Source organism: Bubalus kerabau, chromosome 3 (assembly GCF_029407905.1).
Source record: "Bubalus kerabau isolate K-KA32 ecotype Philippines breed swamp buffalo chromosome 3, PCC_UOA_SB_1v2, whole genome shotgun sequence".
NCBI lineage: Eukaryota > Metazoa > Chordata > Mammalia > Artiodactyla > Bovidae > Bubalus > Bubalus kerabau.
Window position 1 is genome coordinate 116,923,487 of NC_073626.1, and position 20,342 is coordinate 116,943,828.

The following is a 20,342-nucleotide window of genomic DNA, read 5'->3' on the forward strand; positions in this document are numbered from 1 at the left end:
AGAAAGTGAAGAACTAAATAAAGAGCCTCTTGATGAAAATGAGAGGAGAGTGAAAAAGTTGGCTTAAAGCTCAACATTCAGAAAACAAAGATCATGGCATCTGGTCCAATCACTTCATGGCAAATGGGAAAACAGTGGAAACAGTGTCAGACTTTATTTTGGGGGGCTCCAAAATCACTGCAGATGGTGATTGCAGCCATGAAATTAAAAGACACTTACTCCTTGGAAGGAAAGTTATGACCAGCATAGACAGCATATTAAAAAGCAGAGACATTACTTTCTCAACAAAGGTCCATCTAGTCAATGCTATGGTTTTTCCAATAGTCATGTATGGATATAAGAGTTGGACTATAAAGAGAGCTGAGTGCCGAAGAATTGATGCTTTTGAACTGTGGTGTTGGAGAAGACTCTTGAGAGTCCCTTGGATTGCAAGGAGATCCAACAAGTCTATCCTAAAGGAGAACAGTCCTGGGTGTTCATTGGAAGGACTGATGTTGAAGCTGAAACTCCAATATACATACTCCAATACTCCATACACATACTGTCTGCTCTCACATACATTCTCTGGACACCTTGTCCTTTTTGCAATATATGGTAGCAAACTCCATTTATCAAACTCTCCCGCCAACTAGCTTCCACGTAGGGGGGTACCAGCAGCTCCTGGGAAGACAGGAGCAGGAAAAAGGCCGGGGTCTCTCACCCCTTTTCCATCCACCCACCAGCATCTCTGCCAGGGATTCAGTCCTTTCTGGTATCATGGCCAACTCCCATGCCCGCTGCAGCCCCAGGGGTGGGTATCTTCCAGTGGCTGCACACAGTCTCTTTGGTATGTCATTGTCACCTCTTCCATCACCTACAAACCCAGTTTTCTGTAGAAAGTTCTCTGTTCACAATGCTTAGTCCAGTTATCCTGACATGCCACCACACATGACTCCAGAAGGATGGTAGACCAGGTAAATCTCCTGCCAAGACAGGCCCCACCACACACAGACGCCTCCATCCCTCCTGCAACCTCACCTCTCACATTTGGAATCTCTGGATTAAAGACAAATAAAGGTCCTTTGGTTTCTCTTTTTTAATTCACTGCTTGCAGGGGGGGAAAATGCACTTACAAAACTATTAGAACTAAACTATGAGAACTATTCTTCAGCTTTTTATCAAGTACATTACCTTCCCCGTCTTTCAACATAGGCTCCTGGCTTCCCCTGCACCAAAGGCTTCTTGCTCTATAAGTGCTATTTACTTAAAAAAAATTAAGCAGTACTCTCAACTCCTACACACCTTGATTTTTTTTAAAAAAAGATCCAAATGCAGCCAAGGGCACATGGGCAATTTACTCTCCTGGTCGGCACTGGCCACTGCTGGCTGCTGACAGCAGCTGGTATAATCAATGTCCATTAATCCTGAGGCAATTTCCAATCTTCTCCTCCCATTGTTTCTTATCCAGGGCACATAAAAATGTAACGCCTGACCATAATCACGTACAAGCATGAAAAGAGACGTAAACCAGCTCATGCAGATAAAAGGATGCAAGAATGAATCAGAGAAGCAGGAGGTGGTGGTGGGGGAGGGATTGTGGGCAATGCTTGCTATGCACAGAACGCACATTCCTCTTCTCCCTGGACACACAACTGGATGAGGTGTCTCAGCAAGGGGCAGGGGCGGGGGCCGGTGTCCAGGGGACCTGTATCTGTGTGCCCTTCCACAGGCTAGAATGAGCGCTGCAGGGTGATCCTGGAGGACAAGGGTTCACAAAGTCAAGCCCTATCCAGCCTTGGTCACTAAATAGCATTTTTTTTTTTAGTTGAAGTGTAGTTGATTTACAATATTGTGTTTCAAGTATATAGCAAAGTGATTCAGCCATACATATATATCTATATTCTTTTTCATTTTAGGTTACTGTAAGATGTTAAATATTGTTTCCTGTGCTATACAGTGAGTCCTTGTTGTTTATTTTATATATGGTAAAGGGCTTCCCTGGTGGCTCAGAGATTAAAGTGTCTGCCTCCAATGCGGGAGACCTGGGTTCAATCCCTGGGTTTGGAAGATCCCCTGGAGCAGGAAATGGCAACCCACTCTAGTACTCTTGCCTGGAGAGAGTGAGCCTGGTAGGCTACAGTCCTCGGGGTCCCAAAGAGTCAGACACGACTGAGCGACTTCACTTTCACTTTCAGTGTGCATCTGTTAATACTCCCAATTTATCCCTCCCCCTCTTCCCCTTTGGTAACCATAAATGTGTTTCTTTGTCTATGAGTCTGTCTTTGTTTCATATACAAGTTTGTTTGTACTATTTTTTAGATTCCATATAGAAATGATATAATATTTGACTTTCTGACTTACTTCACTTAGTCTGATAATCTCTAGGTCCATCCATGTTGCTGCCAATGGCACTATTTCATTATTTTCATGGCTGAGTAATATTCCGTTGTATATTTGTACCACATCTTCTTATCCATTCATCTGTGAATGGACATTTAGGTTGTTTCTATGTCTTGACAGTTATAAATAATGCTTCAAAGAACATGAGTTACATGTATCTTTTCCAATCCAAGTTCTCTCCAGGTATATGCCCGAGAATGGGATTGCTGGATCAGATGATATCTCTAGGTTTTTTGAGGGACCTCCATATTATTTTCCTCAGTAGCTGCACCAATTTACATTCCCATAAACAGTGTAGGGGGCTTCCCTGGTGGCTCAGAGGTTAAAGCGTCTGGCTGCAATGTGGGAGACCTGGGTTCGATCCCTGGCTCAGGAAGATCCCCTGGAGAAGGAAATGACAACCCACTCCAGTGTTCTTGCCTGGAGAATCCCATGGATGGGGGAGCCTGATGGGCTACAGTCCACGGGGTCGCAAAGAGTCAGACACGACTGAGCAACTTCACTTCACTTCAAACAGTGTAGGAGGATTCCCCTTTCTCCAAACCCTCTCCAGAATGTATTATGCTAAATGAATTCTTTAAAAAAATCTTTATTTTTAATTAGAGGATAATTACTTTACAATATTGTGATGGTTTCTGCCATACATTAACATGAATTGGCCAAATGTCCCCTCCCTCTTGAACCCCTCTCCCGCCTTCCCTCCCATCCAACCACTCTGGGTTGTCACAGAGCACAGGCTTTGGGCTCCCTGTGGCAAACTCCCACTGGCTACCTATTTTACATACGGCAATGTATACGTTTCAATGCTATTCTCTCAAATCATCCCACCCTCTTCTTCCCCCACCGTGTCCACAAGTCTGTTCTTTATGGCGCCATCTCGTTTGCTGCCCTGCAAGTATGATCATCAGTACTATCTTTCTAGATTCCATATATACATATTAATATATTTGTCTTTCTCTTTCTGACTTACTTCACTCTGCATAATAGGCTCTAGGTTCATCCATCTCATTAGAACGGACTCAAATGCGTTCCTTTTTATAGCTGGGTAATAGTCCATTGTGTATATGAACTACAACTTCCTTATCCATTCATCTGTTGATGGTCATCTAAGTTGCTTCCGTATCCTAGCTATTGTAAATAGTGCTGCAATGAACACTGGGGTACACGTGTCTTTTTCAATTACAGTTTCCTCAGGGTATATGGCCAGTAATGGGATTGTTGGGTCATATGATAGTTTTATTCTTAGTTTTTAAAGGAATCTCCGTATGTTCTCCATAGTGGCTATATCAATTTACATTTCCACAGCAGTATAAGAAGGTTCCCTTTTCTCCAAACCCTCTAAATGACTTTTTAAAAGGGGTCATTTCCCCATCTCCACCAGCCTAAAACTATGAACGAGGGAAAAAAACAAACTTGCACTGGGGCCAAAATGACTATCCATATTGAAACACACACGCACACACACACACAAGAGGTCCTTCTGTTACAGAAGGTCTTGAACGCATGGATGTGTCCTTTTCAAATGAGCTGGGCAGACACCTGGTCAAAGTGGCCATGGGGATACATGAAATAATCCCCAGCATGTCCCTTCCAGACAGATCTCCAAAGGGAGAACCATCTGAGTGAGGGTCACAGGAATAAGCACTGTTCCTGGTTCCCCAGCTCCTGTTAGGGAGAACTGTGCCCTGCAGACCAACAACGCTTTTACTGTGTAGTACAAAAAAACAGGATTCAGAGAGGTCAGGGGGGGCCTTTCAGCAGAAACAAAGCTAAGACCCCCATCTCCCAGGTCAATGCTACTCTAAGCGGGGTGGGGGCGCATCCACAGAGCAGGGCCAGTCCACAGAGTTTCTGGTCTCTAAAGTACCAAAACTGAGGGTAAGTGTTAACTTTTACAGCCAGTGGACAGGGTAATTTTATGTCTTTGAATCTCATAATAAAATTGAAGGCTTGTATTTTAGGCTTCTTTTTTTATTTCACTTTTCTAGTAATTTATTTTTATGGTAACAGTCTGTGATGGTTTAGAATTTTAAAAGCTGGTTCTGTTTCTGTCGACACCCAGAGTCCCCAGACTCTTCTACCAAGATCACTGCACCCTCTCCCCCAATCCTTCCTACCTCAGGCTCACCCAGGGTCTCCTCCACCCACCCTTCACCCTTCCTTTCCAGGAGGTGCCTCCCCTTAGACAGGTGAACTTTCCCGGAGCCCCTCCAATGCATGCGCTGTGGACACCAATTCCTGTGAGCCATCCTGAGCTCAGGGCCAAAAGGAAGTCAAGTGATTAATCAGTCCTCCATCCACACAGCTACAATAACACAGGACTCTGGTCCCAGAAAGGCTTCCCTGGTGGCTCAGTGGTAAAGAATCCATCTGCAATGCAGGAGACCTGGGTTTGATCCCTGGGTCGGGAAAATTCCCTGAAGGAGGATATGGCAACCCTCTCCAGTAGTCTTGCCTGGAGAATCCCATGGACAGAAGAGTCTGGCGGGCTACAGTCCATGGAGTCACGAAGAGTCAGCACGACTTAGCAGTTAAACAACAATGACAACAACTAGTCTCAGAAAGCAGTCACGGTACAAGAAGAAAGGACTGGAAACCTGTCAGTGGCTCTTACCCACATTAATTAACCCAAGAGAGAACCTCAGCATGTCTGACAGATGCTGTCTATTCATCATCTCAACCTGGGATGAAAAGTGAAGGAGACTTTGCCTCTATCCTCCAGGGAGATGGGGATACATGGAGAGATCCCACACTGGCTTGGAGAGAAAGGAGAGATTATTTACAGAGTGAGTCATGTGTGTGAGTGAGTGTGTGTGAGTGCATGAGTGTGCACAAATGTGTGAGCGTGCATGCATGAGACTGTGCGCACATAAGAGAGAGTATGCACATCATAGAGAGTGTGTCTGTGTGTGTGGCATCAGGTATGATGAAGTATTATGGGAAGGGAAGGGGATGTGGAGAAAACATTAGCTCTGCCCAACAGGACCCACTGAACAACCCTTTACAAGGGAGCCTGAGCTAGTGGGGAGGAGGACCTGGAGAGAAGGATTTAAACACATACATCTCCTTGAAAATGAATGGAGAGAAAACCAGACAGATGGCAATGATGGCCATGACCTAGCAGAAGGAACAAAAGAAACCCCAGGAAACAGCAGAGTCAGGCAGCACCACCCGTTCTCAGAGTATGGACACTATGCGGGCTCAGTGTCTGTCTCGGTTCCAGGGAGACCACATTGTTTCAGAATTTCCAGAGACAAAAGGATAGTAATTTTAATTTTAATTTTCAGCACCTCTCAGTTATTAAGACATGTGTCAACCATGGATCAGAAAGGCAGGGAGTCAAGGGGGATGTAAATGAGCAAGTGTTCTGCTAAGTTGCTGCACTTTTCTGGGTATTTGAAATTAAAAAAAAATTTTTTTCAAGTAAACCAGAGAACAGATGCATGATGCTGTTTTGAAACTTCTTGCCATGAACGGGGAGCTCTGATTAGAGCCTGTCCAAACTGGGCATGCCTTGGGAAGACAACTGCTCTGCTGTTCCCTGTCTGGCCCAGGGACAAGACAAGGGGTGGCCCCTGCCCTGACCTCCACCCTGCACCCCCACCTTTCCCTGAGGCCAGCATTGCTAACCCAATGCGGTTATTATCAATGGGCAGCAGCTCTCTAGATACAACATAGGCACCTCATGGGCTTTGAGAAGAAGGACTGAGATGTAGGCACCTCATGGGCTTTGAGAAGAAGGACTGAGATGTAGGCACCTCATGGGCTTTGAGAAGGAGGACTGAGATGGAGTTCCCATGCATGCCACAAGCAGAGGGCCAGGGAGGTAACAAGCACCCTCAGCTGATTTTCTTTCCAAAGCCTGTGGCTACCATCAAGCTGGCTCAACAGCCTGTCCTGCCCCACTCCAGGCAGGCCACACACAGGACTCAGCTGCCTAGCACATGGCCAAAGTCAAGCACCAACATTTCCTAAGACGACACTCATGTCCCAGGAACCACAGAAAGAAATCTGAGCACAAAGAGTGAAGGCTGTTTCATTTTAATTGCACCCCAGGCATACCATCTAAGCACCCCCCTTCTGTTACACCTCTTCCAGGATTACTCATCTTTGACGCCAACAGGAAAACATCATGAACTTGAAACCCCATCATCTGGATTTGTGGATGACTGTACTTCAGTGCCTGCACTAGCAGGATACAAATAAAATGAAACCAAACTTTTCTACCTAAGACCTGTTTCTCTCTGACATTCGTTGTTTCAGCTCATCCTGAAGCCACATGCCAGGATCTTCACTCCCCACTGGTGATGTGAAGGGAGTAAGGCCAGTCCTCCTGCTCAAGAAATTTCCAGTTTACACAGAGCCACAATGAATACAACGCCTTCCGCTGCCCTCCCGCATCTTCTCCGCTTTCTTTTGCAGTGTGTTCATGTGATCTACTGGGGTGGCTATGGTTTTAATTTTTATTTTTTTTATCATCAACACTGCATCTTTCAGACATCCCTGGTGGTCCAGCGGTTAGGAGTCCTCCTGTCGATGCAGGGGACACAGGTTCTATCCCAGCCCAGGAAGATTCCACATGCTGCAGAGCCACTGAGTCCATTCGTCACAGCTGTTGAGCCCGTGCTCCACAACAAGAGAAGCCACTGCAATGAGAAGCCCACGCCGCAACTAGAGAAGGCCTGCACACAGCAACAATGACCCAGCACAGTCACAAATAAATACATTTAAAACAAAACACAACATCTTTCTCTTCCAGTCCTATCTCCAGAAACAAAATGGAGAAGATTTTCTTTGAGAAATTAAGGCATAAGAAAACAGGTGTGGGATCTACCAACCTATCTGAGAAACACCCTTTTTTTTCCCCCTACACGCATTTCGTACCACAGACTCCGTGGCAGAGCTCAAGAGTCATTTGTTTGCAGAAGCCAACCACCTCCCAGATCTAAACTGTTAGTTTAGATCATACGATCATACATAAACCCAAGCAGAAAGCCGGGACATCTTTTTCCCAGCTGAGTCAGAAGAGAGATGATGGTTTTACAAACTGGCCAGGGGACAAAGGTAACTGCTTCTTCCACCTTCAGGAAGACCCAACCATTGCCCAAGCCCTGGGCGTTGTCAAAGTGTGGCGAGTGTGCTTTCTATCCTGAACGCTATTTAAAGGATGATAAGAAACGCAAACTCATCTGTGATATGGCTTTCAAGTTATAAATGTCAATGACAGCCAGTCTGCTGCGTTGGGAACTCCTCCAACAGGTTGACAACGGCCCAATTCCACGGCTCTGGAGGAGGCCGACAGACAGCTGCTCTTTCAGCAGTTATTTCGAAAGGAGCCAAGAGGCCCTTCCAAAGGCAGCTAGGTGTTGGCGTGCTGAAGGGGGAAGGTGACGCCATTCCTGGTGGCAGACAGGCACACCCAGGAGTGCCACGAGATGCCAACATGTCTGCCTGCTCCATGGAGACTGTTAACCCAACAGAGTACAGGGGGCAAAAGATATCACAGGGGAGCCAGAAAGATGCATATCCTTCCCAGAGCACAGGCCACAGCACCTGGGTACCAGGGACCACAGACCCAGTCCTGAGTCTTCACCATGTCAGCCTGCTAATGCCCCCAGCTGCCACACTTGGCAACTCTTGGAGGGCAGTGAACGAACTTCCCTATCTGTCAACACTACACTAGTTTCAGACAGACCCTGGAAGACAGATGGTTTAACTAAACCAGTCTCTGAAATGAAGCTCATTCCCTTTAAGTCATGTGTGTGTGATGTGGGGGTGGGGAGGGTGTGTAAGATGGATTAAATATGCTTGTTCCATCTCAGACAAAATCCCATATCTTTAGAGATGCAAAATCTCTTTGAGGTTCTGAAGGAGACACTTCTTATTTTCTCTGGTTTCTCCCAGCGGGACAAACTCTCAAGGTGACAGGGAGAAGCCTCTGATAAAAGTCATGTGGTCACATGATTTGAGTTCTAACTAAGGCTTTTATTCACAGACATTCATCTGCTTGTCAGTTGCTGGGGTAGTTTTTCTTCTGTGATGTTGTTAAGGACAAAATTTGTTCAAAGACCACACACATGAAAGAAACACCAATTATGAATGCTTAATGTTTCATTCTGCTGGCCCCATAACCTCAACACCCAAATCTATCAGCCTGTAAAATCCAAAATTTCTGCTCCCAAGTTGAAAGTCTGATTTACCAAGGTGACTCTCAAAGGTAGCTTAGATCATGGTTTTAAGCACTCAGGACTATTCGTACTAGAACAGGAGCATACTTAGCAAATTGCTTCCTCCATAAAATACGTTCGTAACTGCGGCTAAGGAAAATATACTCTTTTACAACATTCTTTGATACGGACACAGTTCAGAGATCATGCAGTCATCATGAGTCACACTCTCCAGTTCATTGGCTTTGTTATGTTCACACCACGATCCTCTGTGTCTGAAGGGGCCCGCACTTCTATCTAAGAGTACCTGGCCAAGATTCAGTTCGATACAGTTATGTTTGATAACGACTAAATACAGTAATAGATGGCCTTCTGCTCCAGTCACTTTACTAATTCGAAGCAGATAAAACATACTTGCCCAATTAACCCAAATGATAAATTTCACCAGGTCTTAACCAGATAGCCAGAAACGTACATGCCCTTGGGGCTGAGTCGCACTAGAAGAGTGATCCCCTGGCGCTTTGGGTCTTGATGGTTCCAAATGCTCTGACTCAAGTACTCAGTCCTCTCCCTAAGGGCAAATATCCCAGTCTGTGCTTAAATATCTGTTTATCATAGTACTTACATGGCCTGATGGCTCTGCCTCCAAAGTCCACGTTAGAACAGTAATCACTCCTGCAATCACAAAGACAAAGACATCTTTAAGTTTCTCCTCTTTACGGACTTGAGCCACTGCAAACAGAGAGGCTGACAAAGCGCTTCTACGAACTATGCCTCACAGTTTGGAACCCAACTGCCTTTTAAGATAAACACCTAAAAATAGCTAGATGAGAATTCCCTATCACTCCAACACCCAGAGGCATATCTCTAAAAAATTACATTATCTCACTTGTTAGGATCCAAATCCATCCATTATTAGTTCAGCAGGAATAAGGCTCCATTTGGCAAAGATGGAGCATCTCCACAAAACCACTCTCTTGTTCTAAGTCTCAGGAGGCACTAAACCAAAGCTTTTACCAGTCCTAATGCTTTCCGGACTGGACTACATTAATTCATACACACAGTCTCAAGTATATGCATACACACAATTTTAAAAATACATAGCTCTGTGACAAAAAAACCAAGGAGTTTGCAGTACACGATAAAGCCAATTGAATGACAAGCCTGTTCATTTAAATATAACAGATTACTTGCAGCTGCTTCACCTTGAAAAAGCAAACCAGAAGAGCAGTAAAAAGCCATTTTAGAAATATATCTACTATGTGCTTGTGATATCACTAATATTTTCCCTAAATAACACTCCTTTTCAGTAAAAGGGAAAAAACAGTCCTTTTACAGATAACATACAGTGTGTTTCTGATATTCATGGAATTTATCAGCAGATAATTATAAAACTGAGAGCTCAGTAGAGAGAGAGGGAAGGAGGGAGAGAAAATAAGGATCATACTGCACAGATCCACCTTCAAGCTGACTATCCAGAAGTTTTTTAAAACTAGCCAACAGGTCTACCTCTTTCGTAAGCCCCTCGTGGAAGAACATGTACCATCTTCTGCTGAAAAACATTTGATAAAGTTTTGCTTTTTATTTCCAAATATGGTCTGCAACATATAACTTCCCTTCACAGTACTAACATTTTTGTATGTGTCAACAATCTCTGGACAATAGCAGAGGGCTGTGTACTGGGGTAACTTATAAGAGCTGATTCAATCTATTACCATTCCAAAACCATGATTTCCATGAAACAGTCTGGCCTCAAATGTTTGCTAAGGAAGGGTAGAAGGCTGGAAGGGTACCAAATCAATGCCAGTGATCACATGACCCTTTTAATACCAGCTATTATCTGAGATAGCTTTGAGGTGAAGGAATGGGTTGTGAAACTGGGTTATCATGATACAGGAAAAGCTACTATCTCCTGTAAGCAGCACCAAGATATATTTAGAGAAAACAATCCTAAGCACCTTCATCAACATCAAAAATACATTCTTTTGTAGTGGTATCAGCTAACAAAATGAACACCTGTGTGGCTCCGACCTGAATAATATCAACTTACTTTCAGTGCTCTTTTCTGTATGTTTTCATAAACACCTAATTTGTTGTATTACATGGTAGTTTGCCTCGGGATAGTGTGATCCAGTGCACAGGCTGTGGTAGCTAATGAATCACACGGTAGTGAGACTGGTATGATTCATAAGTCAAAATGTTCATCATGTGCCAAAAGGGAAAAAAAAGTTCATTATCTTTTACCTCCCCCAATGCTTTCAAATCTGGATTTTTTATTCTTTCATAATACTCATACTAATAAAGAACTCAATCTTGACTTCACCTTAAAAATCAGGCAAACTACTCCCTGAGTCATATGAAAATATACATGAGTAAAATTCATGGTCACCAAGAAGCCCAAAGGCCATTCATTTTTATCCTCAGCAAAACTTTAAAGTTCAGCTAATCTTAAATATCATTTCCTACAGAACCACATATATAATATTAATGAAAGTTTAGAACTATTTTTAGCTGTGTTTATAGGCAAATGTCTTAGATAAATGTTCTCCATCCCCATTTTCCAAATAGCACCACTCCATAGCTTTCATCAAGATTTTACCCAAAAGTATCTTTTCTGTAAATTCCCTCAATCTCATCTTGGGTGTATGCTTTGATTTCCCACCTTAATTAAACCTAACTGTGAAAACACTTGTAAATAGATTCTTCAGGCAAGAATACTGGAATAGGTAGCAGTCCCCTTCTTCGGGGAATCTTCCTGACCCAGGGATTGAACCCGGGTCTCCTACATCGCAGGTGGATTCTCTACCGTCTGAGCCACCAGGGAAACCCGAAATAGAGATCATGGGAGTGCAACTCAATCTAAAAAGAATAAGATAGCAATCATTGGGGATGGACAGTGAAAGAGTAGTTAGGAAAAACTGGAGCATCATTTTCAGACATTTACCCCTCTCAATTTATAATTTGGATAAAATATATTATGGATGACCCACAAACAAAATAACCTGCTTGATGAGTTCTGCCCTCTAGAGTGGCATTCTATTAGAAATCTGCATCTGAGTATCTTGCCTATCGCCCCTTCCCCATTCAAAGCATCTTGAAAGGGGAGCCATGATAAACCCAGCTTGTTGAAGGACCACCTCTGCAGTATCTACTCTGCATCTGATGACACAGGATGACAGAGGCCAATTCCAGGCATGTGGATCTCACACCTCCCTGTCCCTAATGCCTTTCAACACTGTCATCTATCAGGTTGATCCCTTTTCAGTTTTACACTCAAGAGTCCCTCTTCTTACTTCCTATGGACAGCACCTCTCCAAATGGAGACTCTCAGAATCCTGATGTAACCTCAGATACAACTCCAAGCAGACTTTCCCTCCCCACTTTTCCACAGTTTAAGCAAAGCTGACTCACTGAGAGCACCAAAGCTGTCCCGTATATAGATTCATGTGAGCAAATAGTTCAAGGGAGCCTACTGCTCTGCCGAAAATATCTTCATGCCTAGAACAAAGATTTTCAATGATGAGACCACTGAATGGTACACATTAGAAACAAATCATGACCATCATTATACGCCTTACTTATTTAAATTTTTTCAATTCTTTAAAGAAGTTTTTAAAATTGAAATGTAGTTGATGTACAACTTCATGTTAGTTTCAGGTATACAGCACAGCAATTCAGTTCATGCATATGTATATACACACATACACACTTCTTCAAATTTTCTTCCCTTACAGGTTATTACAAAATATTGAGTATAATTCCATATTGTTTTAAGTCATTCAATCTCCCCTAAAGAACATCAGATAGTCACAGAGGAAAGAAGTCCCATAATTACAATCCTGGCTTGATATGGCTTTCACCTTGGGTTGGGCAGACTGACTAAATGTACTGCAAGCGCAATGCCGCCCAGTAACAAAGATCTAGAGTGGACCTTGACAACAGAACTTGCATAATTGACCTTTGCTTGGTTTTGTCTCATCAAGGCTCCACAGAGAGCGTCCCAAAGTAAACTCCAATCTAAATCTGCCCCCCAAGGCTCCCACTGCCTGGACACAAACACAAGGCCCAATCTCACAACCAAAGCCTCTATCTTCTTGGGTCTGAGGCAGAGGCAACCTCAGTGTCTCTGTCAGAAATGATGGGGAGACTCACAGACTATCACAGACAAAAAGCGCAGCTGCCACATCCGAGGGGCAGCGAATCCTCTACAAATGTTAGTGATTATTACTATTGTGTTATTACTGCTATCAGAGAATAATAAACTAATAGGAAAATAAAAGGGCAGTTCTAGAACCAGTCAGAAGTCTGGAAGCACAGCCTGGTGGTGCCCAATGCGTTACATCTTCATTTTGCTAACAGCTATTTTGGCAGGTGGTGGCTCAGGAATAAAGAATCGACATGCAATGCAGGAAATATGGGTTCAATCTGTGGGTCAGGAAGATCCCCTGGAGAAGGAAATGGCAATCCACTCCAGCATTCTTGCCTGGGAAATCCCATGGACAGAGGAGCCTGGCGGGCTATACTTCATGGGTTTGCAAAGAGTCAGACACAACTTAGCAACCACATCACCACCATTTTATCAGGCAGGTGTGGCAATTACAATGATTCAGCGGCTTGGACCCTGGAATACCCTTACTTAACAAGACTGTTACCCTGTAGATGGTTCCCAGGTGAAGTGCTTGATTTACAAATTAGAAAAAAATATTCAAATCTTGCAACGTTCCAATTCATCACTAACTTGAACTAGAGAGAGAATACTTGTAGCCAAAAAAGTTTATCCAAGATTTTATCAAGACATGATGACGGCAGGTCAGGGGACCACTTATGTAGGCTTGCAACTATTTTTAACATTGACAGTGTCACAAAAGATCCCCTTTACAAAACTTGTACATAATCCCAAACAAAACTTGCTATTTTCATAAAAATTATTTTAATGAGGCACAAGGGAAATTCATCTTAAAATTCTGTTTTTGGAACCATCCCCACATTACACCTGTTTCTCTCCCACAGCCCAACAGTTCTCAATGTATAGGCCCAGATCCAGAAACACCAACATCGTCTGGGAAGTTGGGGATGCAAAATCTCCGACCCGGCCACCACACTCCTACCGAATCAGAAGTTCAACTGGGGCCCAGAAATCTGTCCATACAAGCCCCCCAGGAGATGGTGATGTACCCTCAAGTCCGAGAAGTGCTGACAATACACTCTTCACATGCGGCCGGGGACACCACTTCAGGCAGCTCTTTTCCCTAAAAGACGATCTGGCATTTTTCTGTTCCTTAAAAACCCGCTATAAGATGATGTCAGCTGTTCCCTTCTATTTTTAATTCCTCATGATGAGGCTGAAGATGATTCATTCGGCACCTTATGTGATCACTTAAATAGTAAGGCTCCCTGTATCCCACCCCTAATGGAAGGTGACTGCTGCCTGTTAGCGCTGATGTAATTACAAGAACGATTCAGCAACAAAAGCCTGTCCTTTATCAACCTCAGTGAAAGCTGTAATAGAGAGTTATAATTATAATGCTCCATTCTTTTCCATAATGTGTTCATAATAATGTATCCTTTGAAACTGATCATACCACATGTCATAACAAGGAAACACACAACCCGGGATCAAATTTAGTTTATTGTAAATAGAAATCAAAACTGTAAGTGTTTGGGCAAATCCTTTCAACTGACAGGAAACAAGGATGCATTAACCATCTGGCTTGATCTCACTTATCTACATGGAATATGAAAAAAAGAAAGTTGACTTAAGGCTTTCCATGGGCCCTAAGGTGACCTCAATACTGAAAGGTCTTATCACCAGACATCACCCATCATCTGATTATCAAAGCGGGAAGCATTAAGGGGCATTTCTGAAATAATAAATAACCCTTTTCTATACCTTTAATTTGTTGAAGTGTGTATTAATTCGAAGTTGATATCCTACCTTCTGTGAGGCCTCCTGATGGATTGTGACTACCGATGTTATTATTAATTTCCCTTTCCTTTTTGATTAATTTCACACTTAGGCTGGAGAAGAAAGGCGAGATTAATGATGTCTGGAAGACAATGTTTGGTTCTTGTAAGATACTAAATTAACTTCAAGTGTTCAAGTAAACAGAAAACCCAGATAAGGATATGATAATGGAATCATATCCCAAAGATGTCTGAGGTGCCATGCAAATACCCACCCATAACCCCAGGGAGGGTGTGAGCTGTGAACTCCAGTTAATACTCTTCTGGGATGTAAGGAGAATGAAAGCTGGAATTCTGAAGATCTCAGTACACGCTGATAAACTTGTGCCCCTACCAGTGACTGCAGCCATGCGTTTATTTATCATACTATAATTCTCGATTTTGCAAGGGTCCCTCTGTGTATTACTTAGCCTCTTCACACCCTTCTTGTCATCTCTCCTATCTCTAGGACAATCTCAGGATTCCTTGCCCAACATGTGAAGAGTCAGATCTCCTTCAGAGGATATACAGAAAAGGAGTATAAACTCAGTTGTGTGATGCACTTTAATAGTCAGGGAACTGTGTGTGTATATGCCAATCCTATTTCCAATAACAATGTCTACATTCTTTGAGAACCTTCTATGTGCCAAGACACTAGAAGCTTGACACTAGTATAAGTCATCTAACATAACAAAAGCTCTTGGAGGTACTATTGATACTATACACATTTTACAGATCAAGAAACAAAGGCTTAGAAACCTAAATATCTTGCATAGGTAGCCACCATTTTCATATTGATCTGTCAGGCTCCCAAGCCTGAAGTCTTCCATATCATACTGCTTCCCTGGGAGTGCAAAGAAAGAGAACACTTACACCTGCATGGACTTTATTCCAGATGACCTAGAAGCTACAGGCATGCCATTATCCTCTAAGAAACTTTCCTGCCTACTCTAGCTCCACTGACCCAAGTCTTCTTTAAAGTCTAAGATTAAAAAAAATTTTTTTATAATACAGCACAGTTGATTAACAATGATGTGTTAGTCACGGGTGTACAGCAAAGTGATTCAGTTACACCCATACAAGTATCCATTCTTTTTCCATTTAGGTTAGTACAGAATATTAAGCCGAATTTCCTATGCTATACAACAGGTCCTTGTTGGTTATCAGTTTTAAATATAGCCATGTGTACATGTCAATCCCAAACTCCTCTCTATCTCTCCTCCTCCCACCCTTTCCTAGTGGTAACCATTAAGTTCATTCTCTAAGTCTGTAAGTGCTCCTGTTTTGTCAATAGTTTTTTTAATTTACAAAGTTCATTTGTATATATATTGTTTGTTGTATATGTATTGTGTATATATATATATTTTTAGATTTCTGAAGTCTAACATTTAAATAAAATTCAACAATTCTACACTATCTCTTAGACTTTCTCATGTCCATTAGAGTACCCTTATTTTAAGACATCTCCCATCACAAACAAGCCTGCTCAACTAAGACCTATATTCAAGTGCTAAACACAGCCAGCAGTCATCTCTGGCCAGTGTCTAGATCAGGGTTCATCAATATAGTTGTCAGTTACTACATATGGCTATTTAAATTTTAATGACAAGTAAATAACAGTTAAAATTCAGTTCCTTAGCCACACTAGGCACATATCAAGTGTTCCATAGCTTTACATGGCTAGTGGCTGTCACACTGTACAGCAGAGACACAGAACATCTCCATCATGGCAGAAAGTTCTACTAAACAGCACAGGGACATTATTTCAGGACAGCACTTTTTCATCTAACATACTTCCAACACTGTGTAGGAGGACACAGCCTCTTCACGGAACTAATTAAGGGCTTCAGACCTATGAGTTTTCAGATGTCATCTTTTAAGGAATAACACTGAGAAGTTAGGTCACTTAGAAAACTTATAAATAAAGCAAGCAGACCTACCTCATAGCATAGACAGTGTCAGAAACTAGAGGCACTAAGAAGCAATCATTATAAGGCGCTCCATTCAGGAATAACCGCTGTCATGGAACCACAGGTCACGATTCACCAGAACAACCACACAGACACTTGCACAACCACCCACACACATTTCTCTAGGCTCGTCCTCACCAAAGCACTCTCCAGTATTTCTCCTGGGCAAGACAACAGCCCTACATTTGGTCTTTTGTTTCTAATCACCAAGCAAGAAAATCACTTTTCAATCAGACTGGTATTTCCCACCAATCACTCTCAACTGCTTCATTAAAAGTTGGAGAATTAGTAATGAGACAAGCTTTTGGTTTCAGAGACAGTAGGCTCGAAAAGAGAGCCTCAGTCCCCTCAGTGACCCCTGTCCTGGAAGTAGTTACTTAAAAGATTTCCAAGAATTAAAAAATTCGAGAAACTCTGGGTATAGCTAACCTTTGGGGGAGGATCCCAAAATACAGTGTTCGTTACTGTTGGATTAGAACAGCCTTGGGTGGGACTCACTGAGTGATAAAGAGGCAAAGTCACGGGTCTGACCTTTGACTATTACAATCTGCAAATGCCCTGCACGTGGCATTTCTTCTCTCCCTCCATTCTTCATTGCTTTCTCCTTCCTCCTTCCCCACTATCATTGGACCTCTAGGATTGAATGCCATGCCCAAGACAAGCCAACCTTCACGGCTGCTGACATTGGTCCAGAAAGTGGTAGATGGATGTCTGAATGCCACCTCCACTGCCAAAGAGAGTTTTCTGAAGAAAATGCAAATCAAGTCATCCTCAGTTAGGAGGAGGTGATGATAAACTAACATGTCCCTTTCTTAGAGCCTACGAAAGTCATCTCTAAACTCCCAACTCAATCACAAGTAAGGCCGACTTCTGCCTCTCCTGTCGGCATTACTCACCTTTGCTTAAGGAGCACAGCCTACTGAAACACTAACTCTAAGGAGAGGCCCAGCATTAACCCTTTCCTCCCCAGTAGCTCACAACAGCATTCTCACCTGGGGGACCTTTCTCCAGCCTCATCCGTCCACCTCCCAATCCATTCCTGACCACCTGCCTGATGAACCTTGGGAAGCACCTCCTAGGCCAGTCCATTCCACGTCAATAAGATAGCCCAAGTGCCACCATCTCGAAGATCAAAACTTAGCCTCTAAGGTTCTCCTGAATTAGGATGGATGGCTCTGCTCAAGCCAACTTGTCTACTTTTTCTCCTTCTTGCCTTCAGGTCTTCCCTGCCCCCAATACAGCCAACTTACCCTCCATAAACATCTGCTCTGGGGAACTCTCGCAGGCCCTGAAATACCCATCACCTCCCATGTGTGGTAAGACCTAACCAGTCAGCTCCTCAAGAACAGGGTGTGTCCTACACTTCCCCAGTATTTTTGCATAGAATTTCAGACCCAGACTCTTACACACAAATCGATGCTCTGCAAGTATTTGATAATCACTGAAAATAGCTTCTGTCCATGCTTGTAAATCCATCATTTCAACAGTGGATTTTCAGACCACTAAGACCCCTTCCATATCCAGTTTGCTCGCTGTGAGCCCAAGGAGGCTCTGGACTCTGTGTTGTGATTCCTACTCCACCATTTTCCAGGAAATGTACTTAACACCTTGGAGTCTCAGCATCCTCTTTTGTGAAACCAAGGCCCTAACAGTAGTAGTAGCTGTAATACCACCATCAACACCCCCCACCAGCTGTGGGCTAGAAACAATGGGAAAGCACTTAGCACAGGGCTGAGCACACAGCAGGCATTCAGTAACTGTTACCTTTACCTCTTTCTCCTATTATTATTAAGTTTCCTTAAAGGGGCTTCCCTTGCGGCTCAGCCGGTAAAGAATCCACCTGCAATGTGGGAGACCTGGGTTTGATCCCTGGGTTGGGAAGATCCCCTGGAGAAGGGGAATGTCTACCTACTCCAGTATTCTGGCCTGAAGAATTCCATGGACTATATGGTCCATGGAGTCGCAAAGAGTCCGACACGACAGAGCGACTTTCACTCACTCACTTCTTTAAGGGAACAAGGAGCATAGTTGCTTTAACATGGTCCTGTAACAGCAAACTGTGTTCAGATCCCAACTCAGCTCAGATCCCAGCTGTAGGACCTTGGGGAAATTATTTCACTCAGCTTCAGAATCTTCAGCTGTAAAAGGGGTTAATAATCCACCTTAAAGGGCTAGTTTAAGAATAAGGAAATACACCTAAAGTTCCCAGTACTTAGTCAGCAATTCACTTCATGTCATTTACTAAACATGATTTTACTTCAGTCAAAACACAACTGAAAAGGGAAAAAAAAAATCCATGTAACCTCACATCCCTGTTACCCCACCCCCTTTCAGTCACATTAACCCCATACACAAGGCCCCAGGCAATCTGAAACTGAGCAGGACGCTGTGGGGGGCTCTCCTGGGCACAAGAGCCTTTCCAAGTGCCCTGTTTCTTCTTTGAGGGAAAAGCTGCGGCCTCCTGAGCTCCAAAAGGGCAAACAGCTACTACTGAGGGAGTGAGGGAACGCAGGAAATAAAGGAAAGAAGTCAAACAACAGTCCAGGGCCTGATTCTGTGCCTCCTGGGGGACGTGGGGAACAATCTGACAGGACTCTGAGCTCCTGTACAGGAACCAGCCTCCCACCCTCCCCGGTGGAAGGAAACCTTCAGGTTGAGCAAAAGCACAAGGACTCCAGATTGGCTGGAACCAGAAGGCTGATGACTGAGACCCCTGGCCCACCCCTCTGCTCCTCCCCACCAACCAATCAGAGGAGGATCACACACCCTGCAGCCCTCACCCCAAATTCGGCCTGTGAAAACTCTGTCCCAAAACCATCGAGGACTTCAGGTCTTTTGAGCACCAGCTGCCCCTGTTATCAACCTTTACTCCACTCCAAACAACCATGATTCGGTCTGTTTGGCCTCACTGTGTGTTGGGGACATGAACTCGGGTTTACCAAAAATTCCAGCTGCCAAGCCCCACCTCCGGGGACATCAGCTAGAGTCTTCACATAGTGAATGCCAGAACATTCCATTCAGAGCTGCAAGGAGACCCATTTCCTGAAGGCAAGTATCTGGGTTCTCACTTCCATCACTTTCCCATCTCCAAATATTCATATCTACTCAGATTTACACTGAAAACCAGCAAGGTCCTTCCTGAAAGGAAAATACACTAAGATAACAAGCTACTTATCAAAAACAAACCTATAATTGAAGCCATTCTAACCAAACAAGAGCCCCATGTGCTAAGAGAGAAAAATCCACAGGTTTGAATATTCAAACAAGTGGTTGAAATGATACTACCCCAGAAAGGCAGCTCCCAGCCAGAATCACACTCCTATTGAAAAGAAACACTACTCTTTCAGCTCAATTTGCAAGTTTCTGAAAACTCAGAGTGGGCAGTCAGAGCAAAGAGAAGCCTGGTGCACCCACTTTTGCCTTGTACGAGGCTCCGGGGTTCATGGCTTCTACCTCCTCCCAGCTCAAGGCCAGGGCCCAGAAGGCCCCAGTGCTGAATCCTTGGCTCAGGTCCCTCCAGGGCTGGGGGTGAGAGGAAGGGCAAGAAGCCAGCATTCCAGGGTGACAGGAATGAGCAGGTAACCAGGTTCCCACCAGAAACATGCGTCTTCCCTGCAATGATCTTACTCCCCAGAGATGAAAGATGACTTCCTTTACCCACCTGGCCACCCCCTTGATGCCCTGGGCTCCCTCATCCCCAAGCACCCACCCGGCCACCCCCTTGATGCCCGGGCTCCCTCAGGCTCACAGGCTTTTATCCCAGTCCCGCTCAGTCAGCTGGTACAAGGACAGTCATTCCCCAGATGCAGGCCAAGGAAGGCTTGCTAGCACCCAGGGCAAGGGAGCTGTGCTTCACAATAGCCCAGGTCTCTAGAGCTGCGGA

General features: G+C 43.9%; 1 protein-coding gene across 50 annotated transcripts in view; it reads right to left on the bottom strand.

Moving 5' to 3' along the window:
- Positions 1–20,342, bottom strand: part of MGAT5 (alpha-1,6-mannosylglycoprotein 6-beta-N-acetylglucosaminyltransferase) — a 398,003-nt gene that overhangs the window by 329,090 nt on the left and 48,571 nt on the right. For 22 of the 50 annotated variants that reach the window (XM_055572769.1, XM_055572775.1, XM_055572799.1 and 19 more), the window contains exons 1-2: positions 20,208–20,341; positions 9,172–9,221 (exon numbers count right to left, since the gene is read on the bottom strand). The gene's annotated coding sequence lies outside the window, so the exon portion shown is untranslated. Of the gene's footprint in view, positions 1–9,171; positions 9,222–11,957; positions 11,977–13,721; positions 13,819–16,429; positions 16,627–17,355; positions 17,424–18,462; positions 18,522–20,207; position 20,342 lie in introns of those variants that run through there. The other 28 variants (XM_055572802.1, XM_055572785.1, XM_055572804.1 and 25 more) reach the window with 11 other exon arrangements.